Here is a 13,751-nt window from a genome sequence, read left to right as displayed (position 1 = left end):
GAAGTGGGAGTCACAGGTAGATAGTGAACATGAACAGCGGTCGGCTCTACTTGTACACTATGGGGGAAGATTTATCAAAACCTGTCCAGAGGAAAATTTGCCCAGTTGCCCATGGCAACCAATCAGATCGCTTCTTTCATTTTGCAGAGGCCTTGTTAAAAATGAAAGAAGCGATCTGATTGGTTGCTATGGGCAACTTTTCCTCTAGACAGGTTTTGATAAATCTCCGTATATAAGCAGGCCCAATATGTCAGATAAGCTCATGTTAGCAACAATATGACTGTTTCAGGATCACCACTAACATCCTTTCAGCACATACATTCCTATATCTTTATATCAAGTAAGTGGTTGGAAGAGATGGTGATGGATTTTTCTCACAAAATCCTAGGCTTTCCACAGACTCATGCTCCAGCCAGAGATGCCAGGAGGGGCTTTTAACTTGGACCTGAGGAAGCAAGCTGGTGGCAAAACGTGTTGTCTGAAGTATGTTGATTTTTCCAAATAAAACTACAAATATAACATATTTCTGGTGACCTGTGACAGTAAGACGGCAGCACCACAAAGACTCAATTGTTTCAACGTTCTGTATTTATAGTCTGGCGATTGTGTAATTCCGCCTGGTGCAGAGTACTGCTGTGCATGTACAAAGATGGGCAGCACCATAAAGCCTGCCAAAAGATGAACACAAGCCAGTACCTCATGATAAATGCCTTAATGGCGCAGGGCATGTCAATAAAGTGAACATGACTGGATAAAGTCACCCCGCAGTGCGCACATACCTCAAAAGGTGTAGCCAAAGATCTAATAGTAAATAGATCCTTACTGGGCAGAAATGTATGAAAACTTTTGTAACATTTGTCATGGCAACCAATCAGCTTGCAGTATGCAGGAAAAAAAAGATTCTGAAGAGCCTGGAAACTGATTGGTTGCTGTGGATAACTGCTCCGAACGTTCTGAAGAGTATCCAGCAGTGGGCGCCACACAGGGGGCTCCCATAGCAAGCAATCACCTATGTACATACAGGAGTTCGGTGACACAGTCAGCTCTGCTACATCTCTATGTAAAATAACTGACTCTCGTAACAAGGAGTCTGCTATGAGCCCCACAGCGGCAGCCAATCCCCCAGTCAGCCCCCAGCAGATCCCGACTGAGGTAACAGGGAGCCGGCAGGGCCCGGGCCGCGCATGCACGACGTGAGAGAAGCCTGCGCGCCGCCTGGAAGAGGAGGAGGAAGAGGAGGAAGACGAGCGCCGGTCCCCCCTCTTCCATGCTGCCAGCCCCGCTCAGGCTCCCGTCGTGCTGTTAGCGCCGCCGCCGCTCTCTCCGGTTCTCCGTTTCTTCTGTGTGATAGACGCGCACACCCCAAGAGCTGCCAGTGCCCGGCGGGCGGGTGATGGGGGGGAGGGAGGGTTTGGGGTGACAGCCGGGGACAAGCTCCGCGGGCAGTATGTAGCGCCCTTCCTGCTTCCTCCTCTCTAGACAGTGAAGGTTCGGGAGTGAAGCGCCTGTAGCGGCGAGGAAGCCAGGCGGGAGGGCACTGAGGAATCTGCAGGCTGCTGCCGCCTGTCCCCGCCCCCGGCCGGGCTCTGGAAGGGGCGGGTGTTCACACGCTGGACTTGCTTTGACGGGGATGACGCTGCCCCCTGCGTCCCACATAAAGAAGAACGCAGGGAGGGAGAAAGAGGGGGAGCTGGGCAGTCTGGGGCCGGCAGGGAAGGGGGAAACTTCTGCTTCACACTTCGGGATCCCAGCCGTGAGAGCATGACCTCACCAGGCACCCGCTGAAGGCAGCTCTGTAGCGCCCCCTCCAGGGTAAGTGTCCTGTGCTACCTGCAGAGCTGACTGACCGGGGATTCTTATGTGTGGTGTTATGTCTGCAAGCACAGACACACTGGGAGCTGTGGGGAAGGTACCATAACACTGTACTGGGGAGATTATATATATATATATATATATATCCCCAGTAGTGTTATGGTTCCTTCCCCACAGTGTATCTAGCCCCAGTACAATGTTATGGTACATATATATATATATATATATATATATATATATATACTATGGGGGAGATACCATAACACTGTACTGGGACAAAATATATATAATGGGGAAGGTACCATAACATTTGGGCTATATACACTATGGGGAAGGAACCATGACATTGTACTGGGGCTATATATGCTATGGGGAAGGAACCATAACATTGTACTGGGACTATATATACACTATGGGGAAGGAACCATAACATTGTACTGGGACTATATATACACTATGGAGAAGGTACCTTAACATTGTACAGGGACTATATACACTATGGAGAAGGTACCTTAACATTGTACTGGGACTATATATACTATGGAGAAGGTACCATAACATTGTACTGGGACTATAGATACTATGGAGAAGGTACCATAACATTGTACTGGGACTATATATACTATGGAGAAGGTACCATAGCATTGTACTGGGACTATAGATACTATGGAGAAGGTACCATAACATTGTACTTGGACTATATATACTATGGAGAAGGTACTGTTACAGTGTACTGGGACTATATATACTATGTAGAAGGTACCATAACATTGTACTGGGACTATATATACTATGGAGAAGGTACCATAACATTGTACTTGGACTATATATACTATGGAGAAGGTACTGTTACAGTGTGCTGGGACTATATATACTATGTAGAAGGTACCATAACATTGTACTGGGACTATATATACTATGGAGAAGGTACCATAACATTGTACTGGGACTATATATACTATGGAGAAGGTACCATAACATTGTACTTGGACTATATATACTATGGAGAAGGTACCATAACATTGTACTTGGACTATATATACTATGGAGAAGGTACTGTTACAGTGTGCTGGGACTATATATACTATGGAGAAGGTACCATAACATTGTACTGGGACTATATATACTATGTAGAAGGTACCATAACATTGTACTGGGACTATATATACTATGGAGAAGGTACTGTTACAGTGTGCTGGGACTATATATACTATGTAGAAGGTACCATAACATTGTACTGGGACTATATATACTATGGAGAAGGTACTGTTACAGTGTGCTGGGACTATATATACTATGTAGAAGGTACCATAACATTGTACTTGGGCTATATATACTATGTAGAAGGTACTGTTACAGTGTGCTGGGACTATATATACTATGGAGAAGGTACCATAACATTGTACTGGGACTATATATACTATGTAGAAGGTACCATAACATTGTACTGGGACTATATATACTATGGAGAAGGTACTGTTACAGTGTGCTGGGACTATATATACTATGTAGAAGGTACTGTTACAGTGTGCTGGGACTATATATACTATGTAGAAGGTACTGTTACAGTGTGCTGGGACTATATATACTATGTAGAAGGTACCGTTACAGTGTGCTGGGACTATATATACTATGTAGAAGGTACCATAACATTGTACAGGGACTATATATACTATAGAGAAGGTACCATAACATTGTACTGGGACTATATATACTATGGAGAAGGTACCATAACATTGTACTGGGACTATATATACTATGGAGAAGGTACCATAACATTGTACTGGGACTATATATACTATGGAGAAGGTACCATAACATTGTACAGGGACTATATATGCTATGTAGAAGGTACCATAACATTGTACTTGGACTATATATACTATGGAGAAGGTACTGTTACAGTGTGCTGGGACTATATATACTATGTAGAAGGTACCATAACATTGTACAGGGACTATATATACTATGTAGAAGGTACTGTTACAGTGTGCTGGGACTATATATACTATGGAGAAGGTACCATAACATTGTACTGGGACTATATATACTATGTAGAAGGTACCATAACATTGTACTTGGACTATATATACTATGTAGAAGGTACTGTTACAGTGTGCTGGGACTATATATACTATGTAGAGGGTACTGTTACAGTGTGCTGGGACTATATATACTATGTAGAAGGTACCATAACATTGTACAGGGACTATATATACTATGTAGAAGGTACTGTTACAGTGTGCTGAGACTATATATACTATGGAGAAGGTACCATAACATTGTACTGGGACTATATATACTATGTAGAAGGTACCATAACATTGTACTGGGACTATATATACTATGGAGAAGGTACTGTTACAGTGTGCTGGGACTATATATACACTATGTAGAAGGTACCATAACATTGTACTTGGACTATATATACTATGTAGAAGGTACTGTTACAGTGTGCTGGGACTATATATACTATGTAGAGGGTACTGTTACAGTGTGCTGGGACTATATATACTATGTAGAAGGTACCATAACATTGTACAGGGACTATATATACTATGTAGAAGGTACTGTTACAGTGTGCTGAGACTATATATACTATGTAGAAGGTACCATAACATTGTACAGGGACTATATATACTATGTAGAAGGTACCATAACATTGTACTTGGACTATATATACTATGTAGAAGGTACTGTTACAGTGTGCTGGGACTATATATACTATGTAGAAGGTACTGTTACAGTGTGCTGGGACTATATATACTATGTAGAAGGTACCATAACATTGTACAGGGACTATATATACTATGTAGAAGGTACCATAACATTGTACTGGGACTATATATACTATGTAGAAGGTACCATAACATTGTACTGGGACTATATATACTATGGAGAAGGTACCATAACATTGTACTGGGACTATATATACTATGTAGAAGGTACTGTTACAGTGTACTGGGACTATATATACTATGTAGAAGGTACTGTTACAGTGTACTGGGACTATATATACTATGGAGAAGGTACCATAACATTGTACTGGGACTATATATACTATGGAGAAGGTACTGTTACAGTGTTCTGGGACTATATATACTATGGAGAAGGTACTGTTACAGTGTGCTGGGACTATATATACTATGGAGAAGGTACTGTTACAGTGTGCTGGGACTATATATACTATGGAGAAGGTACTGTTACAGTGTGCTGGGACTATATATACTATGGAGAAGGTACTGTTACAGTGTACTGGGACTATTGGGAATGTACTATTGACTAGTTAAACATATGATTATTGTGATAACAGAGATAATATACTTCTCAATGTTTTATACATGTCACCCCATTACACCCCAAATACTGATATGTATGGTGCTTTATTGAGCAGCACTATCTCATTGTATAGTATGTTTTAGAAGGTGCCACCCCAGACAAACACTGCTTCAGGTCTTGTTGCTTAGTGGAGTGATTTGAGCTTTTCCTGTTATGAGTCTCCTAAACCAGTGGTCTCTAGTGTGGACCTCCAGCTGTCGCAAAACTACTTGACCTCCAATAGTAACCCCAATAATATGTCCTATCTAACAAGTTATTTCCCTAACTATAACACCAAGAAAGTACAATCAATCTGCTTGCTCTAGGCAACTGCACCATTTCCCCTCTGCACAGGTTTAAAAAAAAATCTCCCCCAATATGTCCCGTCTAGCATAAGTTATGACCATCACACTAGGTGGTAGTACCAACAGTATACCCGGCGGAGTCACACTGACTGCTCATGTGCCTCAACAGGGCACCCTACCCTATGGGTCACATTATTCAGCTGACATAGTAGACAACTTACTGAGAGGCAGCACTACCATGTTAGGCTGGGTTCACACCACGTTTTTGCAATACAGTTCCCGTATCAGGTTTTTGATGAAAAAACGGATTCCTCAAAACCGTACTAAACTGTATCAAAACGTGTGTACAAATTTTAATCTGTATGGCATTTGAAAAATGATGTCCGGTTGCATCCGTTTTTTTGAGAAAAAAGTGTACATTTTTAAAGGGGTATTCCAGGCAAAACCTTTTTTTATATATATATATCAACTGGCTCCGGAAAGATAAACAGATTTGTAAATTACTTCTATTAAAAAATCTTAATCCTTCCAATAGTTATTAGCGTCTGAAGTTTTCTGTCTATCTGCTCAATGATGATGTCACGTCCCAGGAGTTGTGCATGATGGGAGAATATCCCCATAGGAGCTGGACAGCTCCCGGGACGTAAGTCATCAGAAAGCAGTTAGACAAAAAACAACAAACTCAACTTCAGAAGCTAATAACTATTGGAAGGATTAAGATTTTTTTTTTTTATTAGAAGTAATTTACAAATCTGTTTAACTTTCCGGAGCCAGTTGATATATAAAAAAAAAAAAAAGTTTTGGCCTGGAATACCCCTTTAACTTTTCATTCCATTATGAATAAAGTTTCAATTGCTTGATTGAAATTCCAAGAAAAAAACAAAACTGTCAAAGATCGTATGGTGAAAACCGGATGGAACAGTACGCACACACAGTTCTGTACAGTTCCCATTGACTCCCATGTTAAAAAATAATAATAATAATAAAAAAAAAAAAAGTATAAGTTCCAATACATTTTTTCACCCAGACCCAAAAAACGTGGTAGGCTTCGGTTTTTGGTACAGGGAAAAAAAAAAACTGACCGTACAGGATGCAAAATGGATACAACCTCATGCATCTCTTCATGCAACCTCATGCATACGGTTCCGTACAGTTTTCAAATTGTAAACGTATACGGGAACTTTATTGCAAAAATGCGGTGTGAACCCAGTCTTATTTTGTTCTTTTGGGGCAGTGTTTCTTAACCAGGGTGCCTCCAGCTGTTGCAAAACTACAACTCCCAGCTGGAGGCACCCTGGTTAAGAAACACTGTTTTTTTTTTTTTTTTTTGGGGGGGGGATGAAGTTTATCATGTTCTCTGTGTACATACCACTGCTCAAGCATGACTACAAGCGATGATGTGCCAAGTCCCCTGTGTCACTATATAGTAAGACTTGTTCTATCTAGTAGTATTTCTCATACCGAGATGTTGGCCTATTCACCCTCAGAGTACTGCCATTATGTTGTTTCTCTGAATAGTCCTGGCTGTGCACATTTATAAGAAGATAAGGATCGGGGCATGGTTGCGTAGTTGTGTAAAGTTGACTTCCTCTCGTCTTGTTTTCCCTGCCACATGTCCAGCTTCTTTCCTCATGTCTGTATTTTGGCAATGATCTAGAAGTAAGAGCTGGTTAGTGATTGTATTAGTCTGTATTTACTGGACCTAAAGCTTTGTTCTCCTTATCTGCCCTGACAATCCTTCCTTGTGTAGCCTTCAGTGAGAAAACATTACTTGTGTTTATCCTAAATTACACATTGGGCTTATTTAATGAAAGATAAAAAATGCTTACAAAGAATTTCTGTGTGTAGCTCAATGTAAGGGTTCAGTCGAACAGACCCTTTATTTGGAAACCTTTAGGCTGCTTTCACACTATAAAATGTATCCGTCTTAAAGGGGTACTCCAGCGCTAAGACATCTTATCCCCTATCCAATGGATAGGGATAAGATGCCTGATCGCGCGGGTCCCGCCGCTGGGGACCCCCTTGATCTTCCACGCTGCACCCCGTTAGAATCAGTCCCGGAGCGTGTTCGCTCCGGGTCTGATTACTGGCGATCACGGGGATGGAGCATAGTGACGTCACGGTCCCGCCCCCGTGTGACGTCATGCTCCGCCCCCTCAATGCAAGCCTATGGGAGGGGGCGTGACAACTGTCACGCCCCTCCAATAGACTTCCATTGAGGGGGCGGAGTGTGACGTCACGGGGGCGGAGCCGTGACGTCACTATGTTCCGTCCTCGTGGTTGAGATGGACTCAGCCTGAGGACCTCCAGCGGTTCCGGAAGCCCTTAAAGGTGGGTGCTGCATGGTAGATCCCGGGGGTCCCCAGCAGCGGGACCCCGTCGATCTGACGTCGTATCCCCTATCCTTTGGATAGGGGATAAGATGTCTAGGGGTGGAGTACCCCTTTAACGATCCGTTCAATGTTCCGTTATAGAAACCCTGAAAATCGGCCGTTACAAGATCCCATTCTAGTCTCTGGGATTTTTACATTATCCGTTTTAACCCATTATAGCCCGTTATAAATAACGGACGTTATATTGTGACTGGAGAAAGAATGGAAGAAATTGTGCATGCACTTTTTCTCCCTTTACTATCTACCGTCACAAAACATCCGTTATTAATAACGGGCTATAACGGGTTAAAACGGATAATGTAAAAATCCCGTAGACTAGAATGGGATTTTGTAACGGCCGATTTTCAGGGTTTTTATAACGGAACATTGAACGGATCTTTCAGACGGATACATTTTGTAGTGTGAAAGCAGCCTAACTCGACACCCGGAATGTATTTGATCTTATTTTCCATACCATTGAGAAGCCCAGGATGGTGTCGGGGAAGGCCAGGTGTTCAGGTGAGATGGATGTGTACTTTATAGCCTACGGCTGGACTAACCACAAGGAACTGTGGGGGAGATTTATTAAAACCTGTGCAGAGGGAAAAGTTGCCCACTTGCCCATGGCAACCAATCAGATCGCTTCTTTCATATTTAACAAGGCCTCTGCAGAATGAAAGAAGCAATTTGATTGGTTGCTATGGGCAACTGGGCAACTTTTCCTCTGCACAGGTTTTTATAAATTTCCCCCTGTGTGCTTAGAACAGTGTTTCCCAACCAGGGTGCCTCCAGCTGTTGCAAAACAACAACTCCCAGCATGCCCGGACAGCCAACGGCTGTCCGGGCATGCTGGGAGTTGTAGTTTTGCAACAGCTGGAGGCACCCTGGTTGGGAAACACTGGATTTGCCCAGTAAGTTTTTAGGCTGTTTTTGACTGTTATATAGAAGCTCCTTAAACTAAAACAGTCACTTTTTAAATTATTTGTTTTGTCTTTTGTGCACAGGAGATACATTTTTAGGAATCTGCTTATTGTGTGGCTCTTGACATAATCTGAATAGTTTTGCTCTATCACTCCTTTAACTAAAGTACAAAACACCTCAGAAAAGCCTGCAGCGTTCAATAACTATTCTACTTTTAAGGGTGCGTTCACACTGAGTAATTCAAGAGGAATTTACTCGAGTAATTCCTCTTGAATTCTCCGCTCCAATTTAATGCACATCTCTGCCCATTTACTTTAAAGGGGTTATCCAGGAAAAAACTTTGTTTTATATATATCAACTGGGTCCAGAAAGTTAAACAGATTTGTAAATTACTTCTATAAAAAAAAATCTTAATCCTTTCAGTACTTATGAGCTTCTGAAGTTAAGGTTGTTCTTTTCTGTCTAAATCCTCTCTGATGACACCTGTCTCAGGAAACGCCCAGTTTAGAAGAGGTTTGCTATGGGGATTTGCTTCTAAACTGGGCGTTTCCCGAGAAAGGCGTCAGAGAGGATTTAGACAGAAAAGAACAACCTTAACTTCAGAAGCTCATAAGTACTGAAAGGATTAAGATTTTTTTTTATAGAAGTAATTTACAAATCTGTTTAACTTTCTGGACCCAGTTGAGATAGATATAGATATATATATATAATATATATATATATATATGTGTGTGTTTTTCTTGGAATACCCCTTTAATGTTTCTTCCGCTGTCCTGTTCACACTGCGGAAATTCCGCTCGCGGAATTCCGTAGCTGAATTCCTTTCCGCTTGAAGAATGAACATGTTCATTCTTCAAGCGGAATACGCAAGCAGAATCCAATAGAGGTCAATGTTGAGAAAAAAAATTATGTCAGACATCGTTTTCACGCAGAATTCAAGCGGAATCCAGAAAAGTAGAATTGAATAGCCTGCTCCTTCATTCCTCTCTATTCCTGAGTGGAAATTCCTCTCCAATTCCGCTCCATGGATAAAGTGACAGAAGGCAACAATTTCCTGACAAACTATTCCTCGTGAATTCCTCAGTGTGAACACACCCTCAGGGTACGTTCCCACACGGCGTATTTTGCTGCGTATTTGCTGCGTATTTGGTGCTGCGTATTTTCCTACCCATTGACTTCAACAGAGAAAATAAAATACGCAGCAGCAAATACGCAGCAAATACGCCGTGTGGGAATGTACACTTACAGTCTGGGATCTATTCGTATATCCTACTTCATTTCCCCCATGTAACTTGTATTACGTTGCTGCCATTGCAGTGAATGCCTGTCTTGTAATACATAGAGGCATATGTGCCCTGATCTGCTGATACTATACATAATGTTGTATACATGTCCTAATCTGGTATATAGAAAGTGGATATTTTAGTGAAATACCCTGATTTCGCCATCTAAAGCTGGTCATGCACATGCTGGTATTGTTGTTCTTCTTTAATTAAGCTGAGTTCTATAAAGTCATGGAGAATGATGTCCTGCTGGCACGGTTTATCATGGGGCATCAGGCTTTAGATGTACCGTATTCTTTTTAAGAATTCATGCACACATGCATATGGAGGTTATTTATAATGTAGCGTTATATATATCTCATATTCATACAGAGAGCTTCCCCCGTAGACACACTGCTGTCGTTTGCCTGCATATGATAAATGAGGCAAAAAAAGGTACAGTAGAAGACTCCGGCACCTCTGTGGAATCCCTACTACACCATGTCAAATGGAGCCGTGACACAGTCGTATGCATGAGATGAGCCCTCAGAGTTGTCCTCTGCTTATCTTTCAGCAGAAAATCTCTGTATGTGTCTGGCATTACTGAGGTTTGATCAGATAAGGGTCATCACAGCAGACTGAATAAACAAGTAATCCTAACAATGAAGAAGTCTTTCAATCCCTAAAGTTGGCCATATAGATTTTCTGCTGGATCCGCTACTAGTCTGGTCCGGAGACAGTCAGGCTGCCTCTCAGTGTCTGATGTTGGATGAAACAAGTATGTGTGGTCTTTTGTTCCACCAAAAGATAAGCAGCACCAGATTGTGGAGATAGTCAGCCCATAGATTGACTGTTTGGATGGAAATGGTTCTTTTTCATTTTCCTCCGTAGAAATTAAAGGGAACCAATCATCAGATTTTACCCTATATAATGCTTGGCAAAGCGTTATATAGGGTAAAATCTTTATTTTCACCATTCCCGGGGGACGCTCCTGCCCCCAGGGATGGGGAAGATATGAAGTTATAAACTAGTCGCCGCCGTCGCCGTAAGTAGTCACCTGGGCGGGGAGCTCTTCTCATCTACTCCCGTTCTTCTGCAGGCAGCGACTCCCCCTCCGCTTGATTGATGGGCCGCGTCATCGCTCTGCTCCATCTGTTCAGTGAGCGGAACAATGACGCGGCCCATCAATCAAGCGGAGGGGGCGTCGCTCCCGGCCGAAGAGCGGGAGTAGATGAGAAGAGCTCCCCGCCCAGGTGACTACTTACGGCGGCGGCGGCGACTGGTTTATAACTTCATATCTTCACCATCCCTGGGGGCAGGAGCGTCCCCCGGGAATGGTGAAAATAAAGATTTTACCCTATATAACGCTTTGCCAAGCATTATATAGGGTAAAATCTGATGATTGGTTCCCTTTAACTAGTACCTGTTATGATCTTGTTAAATTTTATAATCCTCCCAGTTCACTGCCTCCATCATGATAAACCACCCCCTGCTTTAAGTTAAGTTTTCTACCTTGATATTGCTCTGTATTTTCTGCTCAGTCTGTCAGATTCACAGACTGGAAAGGGGCGTTTCCCAGCAGGCTGTGACATCATCTGAAGCCATACAGGGGAGAACTTCCTCCCTCATTCTGCTACACACAGCCCAGAGCAGTTCAGTGTGAGATGAGCTATGATTGTTTAAGACTGCACACTCCCCCCTCAGCACTCCAGACTGCATTTCCTGATTTTGGACTTCTGACAGGCCAGCAGGAGTCCAAAGTCTGTGTGAAATATAGGAGATAGGGGGAAATATGCTCTGGACAAGTAGGGAGACACCTAGTGGCAGCTTTTTTTTTTTTTTAACACAAATAAAACATAGAAAACTTCATTATTTTTCTTTGCAGTACATTAGATTTTTTTTTTCATTTACCATATGGAGTGCAATAGCAAAAATTAGTTTTAATAACAGTGCCCACTTAAACCTTTTTCTAATGTGTTTAGAGGTCAATGCACACCTTTTCCTCTAGTATAGAGCAGAAATACTCTGGTCACTTCTAGTGCAGTCGGCAGATCTCCTGGTATGTCTAGCTTAGTAAATCTTTTTTTTTTGCCATAAAAATTACTGTTAGTGTTATTTCATGCATTGCATATATGCAATGGATTTCACTTCAGATAAAATTAGCAGAGATAAAATTAATTTTATTCTACTTACAATCATTGAACATAGCGCAAAATCTGCAGCATGGGCTGCAGACTTTATGCAGGGAAACACCTTGCATGCTATGGATTTTCTGTATTGTACACACATGGACTTGCTGATAAGATCCTTTCTAGTTTCCAGTCAGGCCACCAAGAAGTGTGGCTATCCAAACAGGCGGGTCCTTTGATCACGCCACAGATCGTGGTGGTTGTGGAGTTAAACGACCTGTATTGAAGCTGTAGTGCAGGAGGCTGGACTAAGGAGGTACAAGCAACAGCTTGTTCTTGGAACAGTAATGGATTGCTCACTACTCTTTAATGCTGCAATTCCAAAAGATGTTTCTGCAGACTGAGGACCTGCACCACCTTCCGTCAAAAGACACTCGGTGGCTGCTCAGAAGATGAATGTGTGAATAAATTGTCAACTGGGTGTTTTTTTTTACTTGACAGTGGGGTATGTCCCTACACGCTGACATTGTAACACTGTACAGACGGCCCCCTCCCCACTGACAAGGGGAATGACGCAGAGTTGGTGTCATTCCGGGAGGAATAAGGGGCTACCTATACCCATCTGATGACTACTGCTGTGATCACGGTCACTGGAAGGAACATGAAGTCAGAGGAAATGTGATATCACAGGCAGAGCAGTCATGTGACCCAGCCTGAGAACACAAGAAGCCCTAATAATAAAAAATGAAAGTTTATAAAGAACGTAAAACACCCACAAAAGTCAATTCAATGCTAGTTTATTAGCTTATTGAAAAGTGCTGGTCAACCTCTTAACTGTGCGGCCAGGCTATGTTAGGGCTCATTCAGACTGCATAGTATTTTGGGCGCTCCGACATGCACAGTGTGAGTATGCCCTTTATAATGCTCAGTTCTCTGGGTCCCAAGAAATGCAAAGCTGGGTTCACCTCACATTTTTCACTTTCATTTAACATACTAGCCAATAAAAGCTCTTCTCACCGTGGGATCTGTTTTTAAAGGATTGTGAGCTTTTTCATAAAAGATCTGTTAAATTGGTGCCACTGTAGCTTATGGGTGATTGATGAAAAGGATGCCCAAACAGTGGTAGACCTCCTGTCCCCCATAGGCTATGTTGGCATCTCTTTGATCAGGTAAGGGTCATCACAGCAAACCTAAAGGGGTACTCCACTGGCCAATGTTTCGGCTGTGGCGGGTCGGCCATGCCCTTGTGACGTCAGGTCATGCACCCTCAATGCAAGTCTCTGGGAGGAGGTGGGACGGCCATAGACTTGCATTGAGGGGGCGTGACCTGACGTCACGAGGGGACATGGCTGACCCCTGCAGCGCGCACACAGCCAGTACACTGGTCAGTGGAGTACCTCTTTAATAAAGAAGTACAAGATTGTGGAGATTGGCATCTATTTCACCGATCACCCGTAGGCTGACTACTTCCACAATCTGGTGCTGCTTATCTTTTGGTGGCACAAAAGACCACACATACTTGTATGGCAACCAGACTGGTAGCGGATCCAGGAGAAAATTTTATGGTCAACTTCATGGATTGAAAAAAAACATTGTCCTTCATTGTCAGGATTACTTGTTTAGTCCGCTGTT

At 42.6% G+C, this 13,751-nt stretch overlaps 1 protein-coding gene across 2 annotated transcripts in view; it reads left to right on the top strand.

Annotated features, from left to right (window-relative positions):
• Positions 1 to 292: 292 nt before the first annotated feature.
• FURIN (furin, paired basic amino acid cleaving enzyme) overlaps positions 293 to 13,751 on the top strand; it is a 218,411-nt gene continuing 204,952 nt past the window's right edge. The window contains exon 1 of one of the 2 annotated variants that reach the window (XM_056572041.1): positions 293 to 1,152. The gene's annotated coding sequence lies outside the window, so the exon portion shown is untranslated. Of the gene's footprint in view, positions 1,153 to 1,182; positions 1,813 to 13,751 lie in introns of those variants that run through there. The other variant, XM_056572040.1, reaches the window with a different exon arrangement.

This window comes from Hyla sarda, chromosome 4 (genome assembly GCF_029499605.1).
Source record: "Hyla sarda isolate aHylSar1 chromosome 4, aHylSar1.hap1, whole genome shotgun sequence".
Lineage (NCBI taxonomy): Eukaryota > Metazoa > Chordata > Amphibia > Anura > Hylidae > Hyla > Hyla sarda.
This window is presented reverse-complemented; position numbering and strand designations above follow the sequence as displayed.